Source organism: Rhincodon typus, chromosome 16 (genome assembly GCF_021869965.1).
Source record: "Rhincodon typus isolate 14 chromosome 16, sRhiTyp1.1, whole genome shotgun sequence".
Lineage (NCBI taxonomy): Eukaryota > Metazoa > Chordata > Chondrichthyes > Orectolobiformes > Rhincodontidae > Rhincodon > Rhincodon typus.
In genome coordinates, this window is record NC_063347.1 from 27570221 (window position 1) to 27576538 (window position 6318).

Sequence of the window (6318 nt, forward strand, 5' to 3'; positions counted from 1 at the left end):
GGACCCTTCTTCAGAAAAGAGTCCAGACCTGAAACGTCAGCTTTCCTGCTCCTCTGATGCTGCTTGGCCTGCTGTGTTCATCCAGCTGTACACCTTGTTATCTCAGATTCTCCAGCATCGGCAGTTCCTACTATCTCTGAATTGATCTGAACCCAATTTCCTCTCCGATATTCAATTCTGTACCAAGACGATTACTTACAATTTCTGGGTAATACCCTTCCACTCCATGTCTCCCATGCTGCCAAAACACATTTATGGCTATTCTTGCCAGCCTTCAGTCTGACTAAATTAAAAACCATTTAGGATGTCATGAGCCACGTAGTCAACAAAGAAAAGTCTTATTTTTCCAATATCAAGACGTGCCTAACTTCATCAGTTCTTGATGTCCCAGTTATTTATTTCAGGATTCCTGGTCTTCAAGTGCAAGCTCCCCCCATGCCTTTGTCTCACTTTTTTCAGTGATCTCTTACAACTGTACATCCACCCATTACTCCATTGATACTAATTTCCTTTTTGCTCCTATGACCTGGTCTTTGTATTTTGGAATTTACTTCTTCAAATGCTCCTTTATATTTCCATTAGACCTCTAATTTTTCAGCTTCATATTAATCACCATCCATCATTTTCCAAATATACAAAACACTTTGAAATATCTTTCTATAAGTGGTGAATAAGATTTAAAGTTTTCTTGCTGTTGTACAAGCTCAAGAATCTTAAAGCAGTTCTCTGATGGAATGCAGTAAAATTGCTAATTAATTCAAACATATTTCTGCTGATGATCATTGTCTGCCCAAGATATGAAAGATTGAGGGCTGATTTAAATGAAGTATTTAAGAGCTTGGAAGGAATTGATAGGATTGATAAGGGCTCTGTGGGGAAATAGGATGATATGGAAGCTGGAAGATTTTGAGGAAAAGAAGGCCGAATGTTTTCATGTAAAGCTGGGAGAAGCAGGAATGGTCCTCTTTTCCTCAAAAAAATAGCAAAACACTTACCATGAATGATCTTTTCTGTTTCCCGTCCTCTTCACTTGACTTACTGAGTGGTAATTCTGTTCCAGCTTCTCCAGCCAAGGTTAGAGTTGCAAATGTAGTCTGGACCTAATGATTCCTTCGCACTAATATCTGTATACTTAAAGAAGAACTCAATCAGCTTTGAATAGGTCCTTTACCACCTGTTCAGAATAGTCAGTCGAAATTGAAGGCAATGGGATTTAGACGATATATGGGCAGATGTCATTTGGTTAAAACCCAGTTTGCACTGGGTGGCAGGACCAAGCAAAAAGGCTTAAAACCACTCCCTATATTCTGCACTGCAGCTTAACCACATAATATATGATTCAAGAGCATAAGTATAACTGACTAAGCAAAATGCACACAAGTTACCAACTTAATTACTTGTCTACTTTTAGCAAAATTGCTATATTTGAAAATGTTCATGAAAATTACAATGAGTCGACTGAAAGTTTAACATGTCCTGTTTTAAATAACACACTTTGTATTTAAGTGACCTTGTTTCCTGTTAGCTTTATTAGTATCTTTATTTTAACCTGAAGACAGGTTTCAATGGATTGTAGCTCAATATTATGTAAATATAGCAATTCAAAGAAAATCAAAATTTTCAACAGTTTGTTCTGCAAACAATATACATTGCTGTACCATCACATTTAAAGTTCAAACAGCTTCTCTTATTAATCCAGTGAGGCATCATGTTATAGTTCATAACTATTGTATTTCACTCAATGTGAGAGCTTTGAATGTTTTGAATGGCAATAAAATATTAGCAAAGTTTTTTTGATGCTCTATCATTTGTTCACTGCCATAATATTAGCACCTAGAATTCAGTGTCATTGCTGTATTATCAGTTTGTGAACAAAATAGGAGACCACTCTCTGCTTACTATGTCGTTTAATAAACCCTAGATGAATATGTAAAAGTAAGTTAGGGCAATCTAAGATTTTTATGAGCGTATGGATTAGGAGCAAGAGCAAGCCACTTGACTCCATGTCTATGTCATTCAATAAGATCAAGGTTGATCTGTTTATTCCACATTCTCCTGTTAACCTATACAAGCCTGTTCTGACATTTTATGACTTAATGATATTTTAAATTCAGTAAATGCAAATGGGACAGCATCGCACAAGCAGCATATTTCATCCAAAGAAGTCTCACTCCAAGGCTAATGATTTTGTGTATGAAGATTGCTAAATACTTATCTGTAACTGAGCTGAAATTTCATCACATTTTTTGGTTTGCATAATCTAGGTTAAAATTTTCGCAAATCAGCATATACAAAGCATTTTGCCTGTGGCCACTTCTGTCATGAGCTTTTCTTTCATCATGAGCATTGAAGGTATCAAGTAAAGATTGATGCAGCAGCTGAGTACTTTATAATTACTGCATCATCAGCATTTGAATACTGAGATTTACAATGAGCTCAATGACGATGGAACTCCCTATGCGTGTACAAACATGTATCGAGATCGATTTTATGACCAGTCAACTTTTCATGTTGGAAGTTGACAGGTAGCAAATTCTAAATTTTAAAGACTATTGAAAACAATTTTGTAAAGTGCTTCATATGATGGTCTCAGACCAATTTGTTTGGGAGAAAGATTTCTCACTTAATGCCTGCATTATTTTTTCACTTTTACAGCAATAAACATTCAAAAATCCCTCACATTCGACAAAATTGTAGTTTAATGACAGAATGATGTAAGTAACTCATTTCCAAGCTGATTGCTTTGAACATTCGATTACACTTGTACTGCTGGTTGCTTCACGACGTTTTTACAATGAAATTAAACACTGATTTTACAACAAAAACACTAAAAACAAGAACCTATGTAAAGGAGTAAAAGGACTGCATTATTAAAATGTAATTTAATTCTGCAGTCTATTGGAATATTGCGTTGTCCTGTAACAGTCACAAATGACAAAATAAATTTGCCACAAAATCACAGTAAGAAGCAATTAAATCTCCAGTTTAGTCACACCAGTTGTGCTCAGACCCACCCAATGTGATTGTACATGGCAGTAGTTTGGCAAGGACATTCTTCAACTACACACACTGGTAAAATTTCCAACAATTTGGTGTGCATTGCCTGTATATAATCTCTCAGCATTACTTAATTGGTATGCATCTGAGCATTTAAGGAGGTAAGTAAATATAATGACTGTTCAAGTTATAGTCACTGCATGCACAGTCAAGGCCCAGAAAAGTGGGGAAGAGATACACTTCCATGCTCAAAGCGGTGGAGAGGAGTTGGGGGCGGGCACATGCAGGAACACAATACCAAAGGTAGTAAAAGAGAGAAATGGAAAATCCTACGAGGAGAGAGTCATGTAATTAGTATCAGCAGAAAGCATGCAAAACATCAACATTTAATCATTGGAGAACCAAATCACAGAAGTTCAAGTCAATACGTACTTTGAATTGAACTCTTTTCCCTTGTAAAATGAAGAGAATGGATCACCAGATGAGTAGTAACAGACAGTGACATGTTCGTGTTCCCCGCAACTAGCAGGCATCAGCTGAAAGTTGGTGGTGACATGTTGGGTATGTGGGGGACAGTGGTTGGTGATGGAGTCAGTGGTTGCACAGCCAAGCATGGTGATAGGGGTGACATGTTGCAGGAAAGTGGTTGCTGATAAGTTGTGACGGGATCATGTGTACTACACCTTGCAGCTGCAGGCCAGTGAAGGACAATGGAGAGGATGGTGGAAAAGCTGCTAGAAATCAAACTGGGTTATATCAGTCATCCCAAAATATTACTAAACTTTGTGAATATTGTATCCTGTCAAGTCAGTCTGGGAACCGGGCTGGGCTGGGCTTGGCTGGGCTGGTGAGGTTTGGTTTCTATCCTGCAATCTGGCAGTAGTTTTAAAGATGGGAAAGAATTGAAGAGGTCACCAGCACATGGAGCCTGCCTTCAAAGCTCCTTTTTCTCCAGACCAGAACATCTCCAAGTTAAAGCTCACCCTCCTACAGAACAACATGGAAAGAAGCTCTGCTAAGCCAGCGAGCCATTTCCCTCTCCTGCTGCTCGGCTGGAGATTAAAAATCTACCTGCCCTTGTTTGAAGAACATTTCCCAGTATAATAACCATTATCATTCTTTCCAAACTCACTTTCCTCATAAAAACAGAAAGAACTGCGGATGCTATAAATCAGGAACGGTCTCCTCTACATTGGGGAAACGAAGCGTAGACTGGGTGACCGCTTCACAGAACATCTCCGTTCTGCTCGCAAAAAAGACCCTGAGATTCCAGTTGCCAGCCACTTTAACACATCACCCTATTCCCTGGCCAGCATCTCTGTCTCTGGCTTGCTACAGTGCTCCAGTGAAGCTCAACGCAAGCTGGAGGAACAATACCTCATTTTCTGCTTGGGGACCCTGCAGCCCTCCGGACTCCATATTGAGTTTGATAATTTTAGGGCCTAAACTCTCCCATGTCCCAGCCCCCTACCCCACACACCCGGCGTTGTTACCACATAGTCTGCCATTACACACCATCTATTGTTAGTCACTAACAGTCCCCATTAACAACTATTCACCCTCCTGGCCAGATTGTTATCACCTCCTTTGTCTATCCAACTGTTCTTCTCTTTTGTCGGGCTTTATTCTATCATTTACTCCCAACCCCATTTCCCTCCCTATTTTCTGCATATAAACCAGCTTTTTCCCAGCTACCATCAGTTCTGAGGAAGGGTCACTGGATGCGAAATGTTAACTCTGATTTTTTTTCTTCACAGATGCTGCCAGACCTGCTGAGCTTTTCCAGCAACCTCTGTTTTTGTTCACTTAATTCCTCCTTCTCTTTTTAACTTGTCCTCAGTAATTTAAGTGGGGGGTGGGGGTGCAAGGAGAAAGAGCTTGGAAACAGGAGAAACAACAGGGTGGATGATTTCTGCCTTGGACTTAGTGTACTGAAACCTCTATATTCTACACATTAAGCAAATACTGACAGGCAGATGAGTGTTACCGTCCCTCAGAAAACAAATTATATTCTTATGCCGTCATCTGTTTCTGAAAACTGATTGCAAATGATTGTGATCACCCTAGAAAAGATACAAAGGCATTTAAAAAGATATTTCCATGATTCGAGATGTTTAACCAAGAGGAAAGATTGAATAAGCTATTGTGTTTGGAACAGAATAATGGAAGATGAAATTGGAGAGTGTAGGATTATGGGCGGGCTCAGATAAAGTCAATGGGAACATCATTTTCAATTGACAGAGAAGTCACTAAACAAGGGCAAAGTATTTATAGTAGAAGGATTAGAGAGGAGGTGAGGAAAAAGATTCAATCCAGACAGTCGTGTATGTCTGAAACTCACTGCCTGAAAGGGTGATAGAGGTGGAAACTTTCATCCTATTTAATAATTACTTGGTTAGGTACTTGAAGTGCTGAAACCTGAAAGATTGTGGATTAAGATCCAGAAATGAGATTAAATTTAAATAGCTCTTTAATAGGAGGACAGGTATGCAGGCCATGAATCTCTTTGATATCCATGTACACATGTATGCTTGATGCTGTTGTGTTCTAAAGATTATTAAGTCAAAGTAACACTTTTTAAAGTATTTTGTTGGTATCCTCCTCTTTTAGTAGGTTATCATTCAGATGTTTTCTTTGAAAAGAAACTTGTTTAGCAGATGTAGTCTAAATCTCAATATTTTAAACAAAATTGAATTAGAGTATGTTCATAAAATGTAATTGTATCCCTGGCCCATGATAATAGCTGAATGAGTCCACAACCACGGACATCACAGATGCTCTTCAGATTGTTTTGCTATGGTTTAGAAACCATTGATGGTACATAGCGAAGTCTGCTGAGAATTATTTTTACTGTAAACATTGCAAAACTTAGAGAAATTATACAACATATTAAGACCTTGAAAAACTTTTATATTTTGTTTTGTCTTGAAGTTTTGTTAATGTATTGACGTAATTCAAGAAGTAAAGCAGACATATATATAGCTTTGGCAGCTCTTTAATTTGAGATTTAAAATGCATGTGTGATTGATTACAGATAATATTTTTCACAAAACATTTTAAATAACTACTTTTACATTTGTATTAACTATTTGTAATCATTAAAAATTGATACTATATTATATCAGGAATTTTGATCTTCATTAACTTTTTATCCATTTGAAAACAATGGAGTGATACAATTATTGGTCATATTAACCTGTAAATATTTTCAGGTTTTCTGATATATTTTTACATTTTCAGTAATTTAGGCTTCAAAATTATACAATGCCATATTAGCCTATGTACACTTAATACTTTAAAAGATTTATTTTTTTCATTCAT

The 6318-nt window shown here is 37.5% G+C and overlaps 1 protein-coding gene across 1 annotated transcript in view; it reads left to right on the forward strand.

Moving 5' to 3' along the window:
• The window catches only part of cacna2d3a (calcium channel, voltage-dependent, alpha 2/delta subunit 3a), a 791006-nt gene that overhangs the window by 622975 nt on the left and 161713 nt on the right, over positions 1-6318 (forward strand). The gene's annotated exons all lie outside the window — the stretch shown is intronic.